The sequence below is a fragment of the Tamandua tetradactyla genome, chromosome 8 (genome assembly GCF_023851605.1).
Source record: "Tamandua tetradactyla isolate mTamTet1 chromosome 8, mTamTet1.pri, whole genome shotgun sequence".
NCBI classification, from domain to species: Eukaryota; Metazoa; Chordata; class Mammalia; order Pilosa; family Myrmecophagidae; genus Tamandua; species Tamandua tetradactyla.
The window spans coordinates 67,276,699-67,290,746 of NC_135334.1; the positions used below are offsets into that span (position 1 = coordinate 67,276,699).

A 14,048-nucleotide genomic window follows, 5' to 3' on the forward strand; every position below is an offset into this window, starting at 1 on the left:
CTGTCCATACCCTGGATAAAGGGGGCACCAAATAAAAGGTTTTCACAATCACGCTGTCATATTATAAAAGCTATATGGTTATATAATTGTCTTCAAGAATCAAGGCTAGGGTGGGTCACGGTGGCTCAGCAGGTAAGAGTGCTTGCCTGCCATGCCCAAGGACCCGGGTTCGATTCCCAGTGCCTGCCCATGTGCAAAAAAAAGAATCAAGGCTACTGGGATACAGTTCAACTGTTTCAGGGACTTCCATCTAGCCACTTCAATACACTATAAACTATAAAACTAAATTCCCTCTGAATTAAAGGGAACTTGCTCTTTTATAATCTAATAAAAGTTTCCCTTTATAACTTCAAGATTTCTGTGGTGCCAGTAGACATTCTCTGAATTAAAAAAATCACAGTTCCTTCACATACACAAAAAATGCTCTACTGATAATTTGCTGTTACTAGCAAGAGCTGTGTAGAAAACTAGTCTTTTGTACTTTATAAATGTTAATATTATTGTGATGTACAAGGTCATTAAACAGAATTTGGATAACTATATAATGCATAATAATAACCTCCAGGATAACCTCTTGACTGTTTGAAGTCTCTCAACCGCTGGAACTTTATTTTTGTCTCATTTCTCTTTTCCCACTTTTGATCAAGAAGGCTTTCTCAATTCCTTGATGCTGAGTCCTGGCTCATCCCCTGGAGTTACATCCCACATTGCCAGGAAGATTAACACCCCTGGGAGTCATGTCCCATGTAGGAGGAGGGCAATGAGTTCACCTGCCAAGTTGGCTTAGAGAGAGAGAGAGGTAACATCTGAGTAACAAAAGAGGTTCTCTGGGGGTGATTCTTAAGCATACATATAAGTAGGCTTAGCTTCTCCTTTGCAGGAATAAATTTCATAGGGGCTCAGCTTATTGATTTGATTGTCCTCATTGCTTGTGAGAATATCAGGCATTCCGGCAGATAGGAAAGTTGATTATTTCCTCCTTTCTCCTCAGTCCCCAAGGGAACTTTGAAAATCCTTTTTTATTTTCTGCTTCTCTGCAAATTACTCTGAGATGTGTCAGTGCATCACACTAACCTGTATAAACCAACAAGATCTCATGTCTATTCAAGATTCTAAGCAATTTTGTTGTTCGAATAAACTGACCATACAAGTTAAATTAGATAATGCGCTACCAAAAATATAAATTTTGCATGAAATAAGCATCTCTTCATTTGCTCTCACACAGAAGTTGAAGTTTAAAAATATGGACCATATCATCCCTTACCCTGTATCCTGATTTACCACAGTCCTATCCAGAAGCCTCATTCATATCTCTACTTGAAGACTGATAACTTTTTCAACTTATGTAACAGTTGCTGTTTGGGGTAATGCAGTCACAAGTTTTTTTTTTTACAATCACAAGGGCACAAGATAAAAGTTAATACAGTCATCAAAGATCAGGGCAACTAGATTATAGTGGATAAAGTGGGTACAAATGAGGGTTAGTCACAAGGTTTTACAATCACAAATCACAAGTTGAAGACTATACAATCATTATCAGAGATCAAGGCAGTTGGAATACAGTTCAGAGACTCTAGGTATTTTCCTTTGTCTTTTAATACACTTAGAAAGTAAAAGGAAATATCTATATAATGATTTAATAATCATAAGCTTTTGTGAATTTCTAACTTTTTGGTTACAATGCCACGCTGGGCTCCCAGCTGCTCTTGCATCCTGGGTGCAGTGTCAGAGAGAACGTCGGGGATTCCACACGCTGAGTGGGGCTTTGGGCCCGTGGCATGGTGTCATGGTTTAGCGTGGCTGCTCAGGGTACATCAGCTCTCTAGGTACAGGCCTGCTTCCAACAGGTTCTGTTATCCACAGGGTCACATGTCATCACCCTGGAGGAGAGGCAGAGAGGAGCAAAAACGAGGAGAGTATGGACATACATGTACATAAGTGCCTAGAGAAATGATCAAAATATTTGGGGGCTGTGTGTGTTTCACCAGTGGTGGAGGCAGGGCCTGTGAAAGGAAATTTGAAATTGTGCTTTATAAACTTCTGAATTGTCTAAGTCTTTAAAAATGACTGTGTATTCGTATATTATTTGTGAAATAAAATTAAATTTATAAGTACTGAAAATGAAACAAAACAAAAAACGAGAGGAACAGTAGAGCACTTGCTGGTTCTCCTTAGCTTCTCTCGGTAATCTCAACTTGCTCTTTTATAATCTAATAAAAGTTTCCTTTTATAACTTCAAGATTTCTGTGGTGACAGTAGACATTCTCTGAATTAAAAAAAAATCACAGTTCCTTCACATACACAAATCATACAAACTAGGTAGAGAAAGAAAGTCTTTTTCCTCTTTCCTGTGTCAGTGCCAAACCAGGAAGAATTTAGAGTAAATTAAATTAAAACTATTTTTTAATCACTGCTGTTTAAAGATGTTCCTTTTAAATTAATCCTGTATGTATAACCTTTTCATTTCTCCCTTTTACTGGAAGTCATTTGATGATTAATTAACATGAATATATTTGTTTATTGCTCTACTGATAATTTGCTGTTACTAGCAAGAGCTGTGTAGAAAACTAGTCTTTTGTACTTTATAAATGTTAATATTATTGTAATGTACAAGGTCATTAAAGGGAATTTGGACAATGTTTCAATTAAAGATAAGACCAAAACAATCTAATTAATAACTAGTCATCTAGTATTTCACATCAAATAAGTCAATCTCTTATCTTCAGAAGCAAGAAATCATTAACTGTCATATGTAACATTGTGATAGGCTTCCACTGACTGTAACAACAGCATTGTGCCAAAACTTAATGTCACCTGGCTGGAGATTGGGAAAGGGCTGTGGATTCTGTGTGGAAAAAAAGGAAATGTCTTCAGATAGAGTATGGTAGCAAACTCATGTCTGTACAGTTAGACTGGATTGTATGACATGTGGATAAAACTGTTTAAAAATGAACAGAGAGAAACAAGTGCTAGAGAGAATGAGGAGAGAGAAATGTACCTATTTACTGTCAGTAGGGAAATGAGAGGTCTCGCCCCTTGGAGGCAGTGTGGTGGTTCCACAGGAGGTTAGGGGCAGGTTTGCCGTGTGATCCTGAAACCCTGTTGCTCAGTGTATACCTGGAGGAACTGAGTGTGGGGACATGGATAGACATTTTCACACTGGTGTTTCTGGTGGCAGTTTTCATGATCCACAATGAATGGAGGTGGCCTAAGGGTACAGCGACTGAGGAATGAAAGGGGGAAGTGTGGTGTATACATACGATGGACTACTGAGTGGCCACAAGAAGAAATGAAATTGTGAGGTATACAACTAGATGAATGAATTTTAAGAGCAGTATGTTGAATGAAATGGCAGGAACAAAAAGACAAATATGATCATGCCTCAATCATATGGACTAACCTATAATATAAAAATTCATTGAACTAAAGTCGAGAGCATGGGTTATCAGGTTGGGGCTTATTGTAAAGGGTCCTAGACTGTAAACTCTTACAGCAGTCACATATATTCAGGAGGTGTAACTGTTAATTCTAAATTCTGAGATACTGAGCTGTTTATATATAACATAGTATTTCCCAGACACTTTGGATGTTTATCTGACACCTGAGACTCAGAGCGCTCTGAAGTTATGAAAGTCGGCACTACCCCATACAGGAACTGTTTAAAAAATTGAAAAAGTGATCAGACAACAAGTAGAGACATAAATGAAGCTGAGCTGAATAGGACTGGGGTAGATGAAAGTATAGGGTAAAGGAGGATATCGTCCATGAATTCACACTTCAATTTCTGTGTGAGATTAAAAGGAGAGAAGTTTATTTGGTGCAAAATTTATATTTTGGGTAGTGCATTTCCTAATTTAATTTGTATGGTCAGTTTGGTTAACACCATAAGTACATGGTATCTTGAATAGAGCGTGAGATTTTGTTGGTTTGTCTAGGTTCGTATGATGCCCCGATAAATCCCAAGAGATTTGGACTTGTGAATAAAGAAGTATGTGCAAAGTGCCCTTGGGGGAATGGTAGAAAGGGGGCATTATTCAACTTCCCCATTTGGAGAATTTCTGCTACTCTAAGCAAGCGGTGGGGACAACCAAATCAATACTTCGAGCCCTTGATCTTGGAGTTTGCCACTATAAAACCTATTCCAGCAAAAGATAGGCTAAGCTTACTTAAAATTAGACCTAAGAGTCACCCACAGAGAACACCTTTTGTTACTCAGATGTGACCTCTGTAAGATGACATGGCAGGAGAACTCACTGCCCTCCCCCACCTGTACATTGGACATGACTCCCAGAAGTGTAAACCTCCCTGGCAACATGGGACAGAAATTCCGGGATGAAATGAGACCCAGCATCAAAGGATTGAGAAAACTTTCTTGACCAAAAGCATGAAGAGAGAAATGAGACAAAATAAAGTTCCAGTGGTTGAGAGATTTCAGAGTCGAGAGGTTATCCTGGAGGTTATTCTTACACAATATATAGATATCCCCTTTTTAGTTTATGGTGTATTAGAGCAGCTGGAGGGAAGTACCTGAACTGTAGTTCTGTGTTCCAATAGCCTTGTTTCTTGGAGATGATTGTATAATGGTACAGCTTTTACAGTGTGTGATCGTGAAAACCCTATGTCTGATGCTCCTTTTAACTAGTGTATGGACAGATGAGTAAAAGATATGGATAAAAAATAAACAAATAATAGGGGAAACAAAGGTTAAAATAAATTGGGTAGATGGAGATACTAGTGGTCAATGAGAGGAAGGGGTGAGGGGTATGGTATGTATGAGTTTTTTCTTTTTTCTCTTTTATTTCTTTTTCTGGAGTGATGCAAATGTTAAACAAATGACCATGGTGATAAGTATACAACTATGTGATGATATTGGGAGCCATTGATTGTATACCGTGTATGGAATGTTTGTAAGTTAAGAATGTTTATGTGTTTGTATGTTGTTTTATTAATAAAAATATTTTTAAAAGTCATTAACTTAAAGTCTCTTCAGAATGACACATGGGTTAAGACCTCTGTGGGAAGCAAACCACCCACTGTTCCCTCAGCATAAGAAGGAATAAATATTTTTTAATATGGGTGATGGAACAGCAATCTGCAAATCTAGACCTCAAAATTCCCATTCCACAAAAAGTATTATTACATCATGTTGAGTTAAATAAGCGAGATACAAAAGGACAAATATCAAATATTGTATGATCTCACTTATATGAAATAACTAGAATATATAGATTCATAGAGTCAGAAAACAGAATAGTAGTTAGCAGGAGGTAGGAATGGAGAATTGCTGTGGTAGTTATATTCAGTTGTCAACTTGGCCAGGTGAAGGCATCTAGTTCTGTTACTGTAGACATGAGCCAATGGTACGTGAACCTCATCTGTTACTGATTACATCTGCAGTTGGCTAGGAGGCGTGCCTGCTGCAATGAATGATGTTTGACTTAATTGGCTGGTGCTTAAATGAGAGAGTGCAACATAACACAGCCCAAGCAGCTTGGCATATTTTATCTCAGCACTCGCAGCTCAGCCCAGGCCTTTGGAGATGCAGAAAGGAATCACCCCAGGGAAAGTTGTTGGAACCCAGAGGCCTGGAGAGAAGGCCAGCAGAGATTACCTTGAGCCTTCCCACATAAGAAAGAACCTCAGATGAAAGTTGGCTGCTTTTCCTCTGAAGATCTAACAAAATAAATCCCCTTTTATTCAAAGCCAATCTGTCTCTTGATGTATTGCAGTCTGGCAGCTAGAAAACTAGAACAGTTGCTTAATGAGTACAAATTTCTATTTTGAATGAAGAGAGTGTTTTGGCTCTGTTTCAGCCATTTTGCTGACATTTCTTAGCCAGAAAAGGTCAGTATGGTTCTGAGAGACAGGATATAATGCTAAATTCAGAAAGTATGTTTAGTATAACCATTGGATTTGGCCTTTGAAAATAAGGGTTTGAATCTAGTTCAGGACTTACTCATCATGAGATCCAGAACAAGTCATTAGATTTCTCTGAGCTTTGGTTTCTTCATCAGAAAATGACTCAGTTTTGTTGTGAAGATTGAGTAAGACAATGCAGATGTAATACTGAGGAAAGAGCAATACAATGGAGGTTTTTTGTTGAGATATAATTCATATATCATAAATTCCATTAATCTAAAATGTATAATCCAGCAGTTTTTAGCATATTTACAAGTTATGCAGCACCATGAGTTAGTTATTTTGAGTAGTGATTCTTAGAAACAAAGTCCTAGATTTATTATGTGACTCTGTAATCTTTTGCATGAATTATTTTATACAATAATATGAAACAGTTATGTCATTATTACATATACTACTTCCTATGTGGAGAAGAAGCATAACTCTGGAGAGGTCTTAATTACTTTTTTCTATTGTAATTCAGATTTTATTGCTTGTTAATTTTTTCATTCCAAACCGTTTTAAGTAAACAGACATTGAGAAAATATACCGGGAGAAAATATTACAAAAGGTAATAGGAGGCACCACTGCCACCATCACTCCCAGAAATTCATATATGTCTTATGAAAATAGTGAAAATAGTTCATTGGCATTTAACTAACATTCTTTGTAACTCTTTATTAACCACAATGAGCCTGAACAATTTTATAATCTTCAGAGCAAAACAATATTTTCTTCCACTACTAGAGCAAGCTTTTTCAGTTTTTGAAAAACAAGCAAACCACTAAGTTATACACTTATGGTATGCATGGTAAAAAACAAAACTTATACACCACAACCTGAAAAAAAAAATTGGCATATTCCAGTGGTCCTGAATTGTAATGTTTCTGTCATATTAATTCAAGAAATAAACTATGATTCAGCTTATGAAAATGAGATTATAAGCTCCTTCACCATAATTATACTCACTTTGTAATTCAAAAGTTTTAACTGAAGCCAATATTAGCCCAGTAAAAACCATGCATACAACTCAAGAAACTGCTCTTTATTCTAAGGTAGTCTCTTTACAAGTTACTTTATTCTTTAAAAACTCAGACCCCAACCTGCACAGGGATAATATGAAGAAGTAACACTTCTATTCTCTGTATACCACAGCAGTAGTTCTAGTGTACTTATAGCTGGGAAGCATATACAGAATCACCATAAATCACACATAAACATCAATAACTTTTCCTGATAGGTTAAAAATACACTAATATTTTCCTCTATTAAGGATTTATTTAAAAATCAATCGGGGCGGGCAGCAGTGGCTCAGTGTGCAGAGTTCTCACCTGCCACGCTAGAGACCCGGGTTCGATTCCTGATGCCTGCCAGGAATCAGTCAGGTCCTATAATTCAGCATTTGAAAGATTTCTATGTCTATTATTGCAAAGATGCTCAGATTGAGAAAAACATTTGTATACTGAAGGGACACTCAGAAAAGCAACAAGACTTGAAATGTATGTTTTGTCAAGCTATTCAGAAGACTTCAGTTATCAAACAACTAAAAACACAATAGCAAGTCTCATGATTAATCATCTTGACCCAAACCAAGAGAAAAATATAAATGGATATCTATTTACTAAAAGGATGCAGTTCATACTTGAAAAATAAAAAAGAACTTCAAAGAGTATTATGTATACTATGTATATTATGCATAAAATTCAAATATTTTAAATTTCTCTGAGGCAATTTATGCTTAAGTAATTAAGAGAAAGAAGAGATGAAGACTTTATTTAAGATGAGAAGCTTATTAACATGGGTCATACTGCCAACTGCTCAGTGTTTGCTCCACTGAGATGAGAGTTTGTAAAGGGTTTCATACTCCTTTAAAAATATATCACATCCACTAGAATAAGATCATATAAATCAACACTGATTATCTATTATTCCCCATATTTGTCCATTTACAAAACTTGACAGCCTCCATAAAGTATACTAAACAGTAACATTTTCACCTTTTATTAAGGCAAGTTTGTGAAAATAAACAACCAGATTGTTTTATGAACTTTTAGCTTACGTTTTTTTACATAAGAAACACAAAAAAAAATTTTGTTTTATAAAAAGCCACTTCAATACCAGAAAAGAGTAACGAAAGATTTTTAATGCAATTTCCTTTTTTAAAGGATGCACTTTCCTCATCTCAAATTCCAAGTATTATTCATCATCTTTAGAACCAGTTTGACTTAAATGTTTAACCACATCAACCCAGCTCCATCCTTGAGGAAGTTCCCCTTTGTGATCTGTTTTATCTGCCAGCTTATGTTTCTGAGCTTTTGAAATTCTTTCTTTTTTGTCTTTTTTCTTACTGGGCAGGACTGTATTAGGAGTTTCAACAGGTGATGTTGCTTATGGATGTTGTAGAATTAATGGGATGGTGATTTTCCATGAACTGTTCTTTATTATCTTTGGCATATTCAAACAATGTATATGTCATAGCAGTACCAAGATTAACATCAACTGCTTCTTGTAACTTGGCTAATATACTCTGCTTTATAGCTGATGATATGCTGTTAAAAAAAAGTGTTCATAGATATAATTGGAGGTGTTTGGGGCTATGTTTTTGTCCAGGAAATCTCTATTAAGAAGGATCAGCATTTTTTACCTATCCTAAATTGAAACGAAACTGAACTTAACTCCTGGAAACTTTTGTCTCCTTCGTAAATCGAGCATAATGCTTCTAGTCCCTTCTCCTCGTCCTTGTTGGCACTCATCATGCCAACTGGAGGATGCCTCCAGGGCACGTGGCATTTGCGATGATAAAGAGAAAGTCAGGGCAGTGGTCATGGGGCTGGGGCATACCCTTCTGTGCCCTTGGCAGCTGACACACCCCCTCTTAATTACTTTTTTTTTTTTTTAACATAGGCAGGCACTGGGGAAGCGAACCCGGGTCTCTGGCATGGCAGGTGAGAACTCTGCCACCGAGCCACTATTGCCTGCCCAAAGACAGCTTTTTGTTTGTTTGTTTGTTTGGTGCATGGTCTGGAATAGAACCCAGGTCTGCCACACGAAAAGCGGGCATTCTAACCACTGAACTACCCGTGCACCCTCTTAATTACTTTTGATCACTTAATTAAGGTAGTGTCTGCCAGGGTTTTTTTTTTCCTTTTAAAAAAGGGAATTTATTAAGTTGCAAGTTTGCAGTTCTAAGGCTATGAAAATGTCCAAATTAAGGCACCAACATGAGGTTACCTTCACTCAAGGAAAACTGATGCCATCTGTAATAACTCTGTCAGCTGGGAAGACACATGGTGACATCTGCTCATTTCATAAGTCTTCCCCGGGGTGTTTTCCTTCTGCATTTCCTTCTGCATCTTTGGGCTGTGTGGGCTCTGTTGGCTTTTTTCCAAAATGTTTCCCTCTTAAAGGACTCCAGTAAGTAACCCCACCTTAAATGGGTAGAGAGACGGCTCCAAGGAAACCACCTAATGAAATGATCCCACTTATAATTGGATGGGTCATATCTCCATGGAAACAATAAAAAAGATCACACCCAACAGTAGTGGATCAGGATTAAAGAACATGGCTTTTCTGGAGTACACAACAGTTTCATTTAATTTTTTTATTAATTTTTAAATTAAAAAAATATATAACAACATAAACATTCTTAACATGTAATCATTCAGTTCTACATATATAATCAGTAATTTACAATATCATCACATAGTTGCATATTCATCACCATGATCATTTCTTAGAACATTTGCATCAATTCAGAAAAAGAAATAAAAAGACAACAGAAAAAAATTCATACATACCATACCACTTAACCCCTCCCTTTCATTGATCACTAGCATTTCAATCTACTAAATTTATTTTAACATTTGTTCCTCCTACTATTTGTTTTTATTCCGTATGTTTTACTCATCTGTTGATAAAGTAGATAAAAGGAGCATCAGACACAAGGTTTTCACAATCACACAGTCACATTGTGAAAGCTATATCACTATACAATCATCTTCAAGAAACATGGCTACTGGAACACAGCTCTACATATACACAACAGTTTCAAACCGGCACATATGTACACACATTTATATCTATTTCTGTATTTTCTATATATTTTAGAAATTGTGCATTCGTATTGAAAACTCCAACTCCAGACCAATACCACAGACCACCAGGTTCACTCTATTTTCTTCCCTTTCCATATTTGTAACTCCCTTCCCCAGTGGTGAGAAACCTGATTCCACTTATCCTTAATATATTTACGTATTTGATTAGTTCCCTTGCAACCAATCTCTAATTACAGTAGTCACCCCCCCCACCCCCCTCACATGTAAGTACATGGCCTCCTCACCGTGCTTTTGCAAATGAGTAGAGTCAGCAAAACTAAAGTCAAAAGGAGTGTACATAAACACTGTACTATAATTGACAAAGTTGTACAAGTTAATAATTATGAAACCAGTCTATGTGTATACTGGAACTGAACAATTAAGTACATGAATGGTGGATGGTGGGAGCCAGGATTCTTACTGTTAGCGTAGGAATTTATAGATATCCAAGGGAGGAGGCTAGAATGATCTATGTGGTAATGGATTAGAGTTGGAGACAACAATATGAACTCATGTTTGTTTAACATCTATACAGAAATATTTACATATATGTGCATATACATGGGCTAGAACACAAACATATTTCCTTCCTCTGTCAGCTGAAAGGGACTAGAAGCCAGGACGCTTCAGTGGCAATGAGAAAACCTAAGCACCTAGATTTTGATTTATAATACTGTTCTCCAATAAAAGGAACCAGAGGTCCTTGGAGAAATGGTGAACTCAAGGATTAAGGCAGAAAACTGCCAAGATTAGCCTGGAGCACGTGGTAGTGCCGAAAAGTAAGGAAACGATCAAAAACAAACAAACAAATGCCAGTTATGTCAACGAGACACAGAAGCCAACTGAAGAGCTTGCCAAAGCTGCAGCATTTTGAGCAGCAAGGTAAGGTTGCATTGAATTATAACCCATACTATAAAAGAAGTATCCATGATTGAATAAATAAATAAATGGGAGGGAATAGAAAAGTCTCCTGTGCAGAAGAATTCCAAATAATTTGTGTAGATACTCTGTCCTCAAGGTGGTGGCACATAATTCATCCTTCCTTAAGTGTGGGCTATATATAGTGACTTCCTTCCAAAGAGTACAGTATGGCAAAAGAGGGAAAAGAGTTACTTTATGGTGGAGAACTCTGGCAAACATTACCTCGGCCAGGTGATCAAGGTTAATATCAAGAGTGACATCATGTTGATAGCATGATATGATGTGATGAGAATGGCTCTTCACCTCTGTAGTCTTCTTCCCCAAAACACATAAACCTGGTAAAATCGTGAGAAAAACATTCAACAAATATCAGTTGAGAGCCATTCTACAAAATACCTGCAGAATTTTTCTACAAAAATCGCTGTCAAGGTTGTCAAAACCAAGGAGTATCTGAGAAATTGTCACAGCCAAGAGATGGTAACGAAGCGTAATGTACTATCCTGGAACAGAAAAAAAAAAACAATAAGGCTAAGGAAGTCTGAATAAAAGATGAACTTTATTTAATAATAATGTATCAGTATTGGTTCATTAATTATGACGGATGTACTATACTATTGTAAAATGTTAATAATAGGGAAAACTAGGTTTGGGGTATCTAAGAATTCTCTTTGCAATTCTTCTGTAAACCTACTATTCTAAAATAAAAAAATTAAAATAACAATTAAACAATACTAAACACACACACACACACACACACACACACACACGCAAAACAGAAGTTGCTCTTAATTTTTTAAAAATAGAATTGTAAAATCAGCCAGTTACAGCAGGCCCTGGATTTGGTACTACTGATTTTGGCAATGACGAGAGATGGTGAAGACCTCAGCAACCACTAAGAAAAAAAAAAGGGTTTCTGTATAGGCTGTCAGTACCTTGGAACAGGCATCTTTGGGCACCAGTAACTGCAGAGTTACATATACACCCCCCCCCTTTCTTTTTTTTTAACATGGTTAGACACTGAACCCGAGTCTCTGGCATGGCAGGCGAGAACTCTGCCACTGAGACACTGTTGCCCCCCCCCACATATACCTTTTTAAGCTTCAGCAGAAACAGGCAAGTCTCTATTAAGAGCCATAGCTAGAGCAGGCTGGTGGAAAGTGGTGATGAAAAAGACTGTTTTGCAGGTGTACTCTCGGGCTTCGTGAACTATTTGGGAGAGTATAAAGTCTGTTGTTCCTACAGAATAAGTGGAGGCAGAACCAAAAAATTACTATTTTGTTATTGTCACCACTGTAAAATAGGTTATTATCTACAAAATGAGGGGACTTATCTTTAAGGCATCTCTATAAATCTCTTTAAAATCTACTACATATAAGTATAAAATATAAAAATCTATAAAATACATATTACATAGAAAGTAAAAGAATGTACTTTTAAAAAATAAAGCATAAATCAAATTTGGTACACAGATACCAGATCTCTTTCATAAGAAATACAAACCTCAACCAACTGGTTTTTCAACTTCTTTCGTCTCTAATGATGAGATTGGTGATTGGTGGCTTTGAATCCACATCTACATATTCAGTTTTGAATTTAACTGGGTGAAGCTGGATCCATACCAGGATTATCAATATTTTGAGTTCTAATCATAGGAGCTACTTCTTTTTGAATTTCACTCCACCTAACTTCCTATTCCCTGTTCCTTTTTTGAGACTCAACAAACTACTCTTTACTCTTTGAGTAAAGAGAAGTCTTTACTCAACTTCTCTTACAGTCTGTACTACTGGGGCAATATTAGGGACCCTAGTCCCAGAAAACAACTGTACCTCAAAAAGTTGGTGTTCTAGTTTGCTAGCTGCCACAATGCAATATACCAGAGACAGAATGGCTTTTAAAAAGGGGAATTTAATAAGTTGCTAGTTTACAGTTTTAAGGCTATGAAATAGTCCAAATTAAAACAAATCTATAGAAATGTCCAATCTAAGGTATCCAGGCAAAGACACCTTGGTTCAAGAAGCTGATGACATTCAGTGTTTCTCTCTCAGCTGGGAGGGCACACGCCCAACATGGTGGTGTCTGCTGGCTTTCTCTCCAGGCCTCTTGCTTCACGAAGCTCCCCAGGAGGTGTTTTCCTTCTTCATCTCCAAAGGTAGCTGGCTGGTGGACTCTGTGTTTCTCTCGTCCTTCCATTGTGGTAATGTGGCTCTCTCCTCATCCTCAAAAGGACCACTCTCCAAAATGTCTCCTCTTTTATAAGATAAAAAACTAATAAGCTAAGAACAATAAACTAATAAACTAAATAGTAAACTAATCAAGACCCACATAGAATGGGTAGAGACACATCTCCATCTTATCAAGTTTAATACCATACAGTTGATCGAGTCACATCTCTATGGACATAACCTAATCAAGTTTCCAACCTATAGGGCTGAATAGGGATTAGAAGAAACCATTGCCCCAACAAGATTGATTAGGATTACAACATGGCTTTTCTTGGGTACATAAATCCTTTCAAGGTGGCACAGTTGGTGAATAATTTCTAGTTTCACATAGATCCTCTGAAGCCCTTTCATGGAGTTCAGGTTTAGAATCCCTACCCTAAAGGATAAACATCAAAATCACATGAAACCAGAAGCAGAAATTTCAAGATTTATGGAAAGGGAGATAGATTAAGTACTAAGGAGTAGCAGCAGCAAGAATGAAAAATAAGTTTCTATAAGCTTTCTCTTAAATGTGTCATCACCAGCTAATATATGTAATAATATGTTTCCAAGGAACGCCTACTACTGAGGACCCAATCTGTCACCAAGTGAACCTTGCCTTCCTTTAGAAGAACACTTTAGGAAGCAATTGATTCATTCAAATTTTCTCTAGTGCAGTACCACCCTTGACCTGGGCTGGGGCTCCTGCCAGCATTCCTCCCTGTGTTAGTGAACAAAGCAGTGGATTCTTTGCCTGATGTGCTAAATGGCCAATTCCTAAGACACCAGGGTTTCAAAGAGAGAAAAAGTTTATTGCTAGGTGCAGATCAGACAGCAGATGGTCTATCAGCCCCCAAACCTGTCTTCCTGAACTGTAGTAATTCTGATCATTTTATAGTATTAAAAAATGGGCAGGTTTTAGGATAATAAGCAC

General features: G+C 37.1%; 1 pseudogene; it reads right to left on the reverse strand.

Moving 5' to 3' along the window:
- Positions 1–8,094: 8,094 nt before the first annotated feature.
- On the reverse strand, positions 8,095–8,651 carry LOC143643447 (RWD domain-containing protein 4 pseudogene; annotated as a pseudogene).
- Between the last annotated feature and the right edge of the window lie 5,397 nt (positions 8,652–14,048).